This window comes from Octopus bimaculoides, chromosome 6 (assembly GCF_001194135.2).
Source record: "Octopus bimaculoides isolate UCB-OBI-ISO-001 chromosome 6, ASM119413v2, whole genome shotgun sequence".
Lineage (NCBI taxonomy): Eukaryota > Metazoa > Mollusca > Cephalopoda > Octopoda > Octopodidae > Octopus > Octopus bimaculoides.
The window spans coordinates 87,087,888-87,090,537 of record NC_068986.1 but is presented as its reverse complement, the minus strand read 5'-3'; the positions used below and the strand labels follow the sequence as shown (position 1 = coordinate 87,090,537).

The 2,650-nt window shown below is 39.3% G+C and overlaps 1 long non-coding RNA gene across 3 annotated transcripts in view; it reads left to right on the top strand.

Moving 5' to 3' along the window:
* The window catches only part of LOC128248154 (uncharacterized), a 62,518-nt gene that overhangs the window by 20,379 nt on the left and 39,489 nt on the right, over positions 1 to 2,650 (top strand). The window lies entirely within an intron of this gene.

Here is a 2,650-nt window from a genome sequence, read left to right as displayed (position 1 = left end):
TATGTAAGCCTAGCACTTATTGTATCTGTTCTTTTGCCGAACCTCTAAGTTACTGAGACGGTTGTCAAGCGATGGTGGACAAACACAGACACACAAATACATGCATACATACACACATACATACATACATACGTCCATACATACATACATCCATACATACATACACACACACATACATACATTCATACATACATACATACATACATAGGCGCACGTACACATATGTATACACAACGGGCTACTTTCAACTTCCATCTACCGAATCCAATCATAAGGCATTGGTCGGCCCGAGGCTATATAGTTTGGGACACTTGCCTGAGGTGCCTCACAGTGGGACTGAACCCGGATCCATGTGGTTGGGAAGAAAGCTTCTTACCACACAGTCATCGCCCCTATATACATACATGTGCGTGTGTGTATATATATATAAACAATATATGAGTATATGCATATGTATGTACATATATGTACATACCTTTATCTACATGTACATATAGATACATATCTGGGTAGATGACGTTGCAAAAGAACATGGACAAAATGATAAACACGGTATACACACACACACACACAAACACACACACACATATATATATACGTACATGTATAGATGCATATATATACATAAATATATATATATATTTATATATATACACACACACACACAACATATGTGTGTGTGCATATTGTATAAATAAATATATTTAGTATGTGTGCATCTATGTATGTGTGTATACGTGTGCGTTTGTGTGTGTGGATGTATGCAAAACCGCACGTGTGTTATGGGAGGGTGTAACAGGAAAGTTACACACTTCGCTAAGATCACTAAGCTTAACACTGGTGACAAGCAGATTATTTGAGCACGGCTGTGACATAGAAATCTGGGAAGATTTCAAACTATTTCCTGCCTCTTTGACAACTAATTTCCAATTAGTTTGCGCTGTTTTCACTAATACTTACCCTTTAGACGCCTTGTTTACGGGGATGCTCACCACTGTGTGCGCTGCGCGACTTTACACACACACACACTCACACACACACACACACTCACACACACACACACACACACTCACACACACACACACACACACTCACTCACACACACACACACAAACATACACACACTCATGCACGCACGCACGCTCAAACGCGCGCGCGCGCACGCGCTCGCGAAGTTTTAACGTTTTCCCTCTGTGTGTAAATATATATCTGCTGTTCTTTGTTTGCCTCTTTCTCTCTCCCTCTCTTTCTTTCACTTTGCCTCTCCCATTCTTTCTCTCCCCTTCACTCTCTCTCTCTCTCTCCTTCTGTCTCTTTGTTGATCTGTCTGTCTGTCTCTATCTATCCCCACCGTCTTTCTCTGTCTCTCAAAATTAACAATCAGACAGAAATTACAATCCATTTTAATTGTGCGCGCATGACCAAGTGCGTGTATGTGCATGTGCGCGCGCGCGTGTTTATTTCTGTGTTTGTATGTTGCTTTTTGTTATTAATTACTGCGTTTGTTAATTAGTCTATGACCTTTGAAGCAACTTCTGCCCTGGTTTAATTCATTCGCTTGACGTTTACTTAGTATTCTTCTAGCTTGATATACATTTGTACGTATATGCATATGTACGTACTTATGCATGTATAGGTATATGCATGTATGTATATACTGTATGCATATGTATGTGTGTGTGTGTGTGTGGATGGATGGATGAATGAAGGGATGGAGCGAGGGAGGAAGGGATACATGCATGCATGCGCTTATGTCAGTCAAGTTGTGTCATGGGAATGACTTTAAACTGTATGCGGTAGTGATGTGCTGGTTCGAATGCTCCAGGATTTTTAGGAAGGTGGAACCACCTTTTAGCGACTACTTTCCCCATGACTGCTCTGACCCGTACTAGTAACACCCAACCGGGTCCCAGGTTTGTGCTAACTAGCATACTTAATGACATTCCATCTGAGCGCGGGGACGTAAAATTACTCTTGGTCGGCGATCCTTCTAGAAGAGGGCCTGCAGTTTCATATGATTACTGGTCATCTCGCTTCGGACTTTCACAGAAACCGAGGGAGTGGTACTCATATTGTGCTAGCGTTTATCCCTATAATCCACTGGCGTACAGATGTCCCTTTACGCTGAAGTTATTTGTCATTCTATGTACTGAATGTCCCATGCCAATGGGAAAATGGCGTCGTGTGTACAACTAAACAGTTGGAAGTGCACAGTGAGTCATAACTTTTGTCTGTCTGTATGCTTTAAACTATGAAAATCTGCAGCTGAACTGGACTCTCATTTGAGAGAACATGGACCTTTATTTTCGTCCAGGGTGCTCAGAAGATTTGCTATGCTATAGATCAGGGGTAAGTTCCTGCATTTGCGTATGCATCTGTGTATTTTTATGTATATATATATATATATATATATATATATATATATATATATGTTGTGGATAGCCTAGTATGCGTATATGCTATTGTAATTTTATTTTATTTTGAATGCAGCGTATATTTTATTTTATTTGATTTGATCTTAATGTGTTAATTCGAATATAATTAATTATTTACAATATGTATTTTGAGCCCATTTTTCTATTTAAGGTTTTCTTCGATATTTTTTTAAATAGGATGAATCTTTATTAAATTCATTTGTTTTGTTCATTAC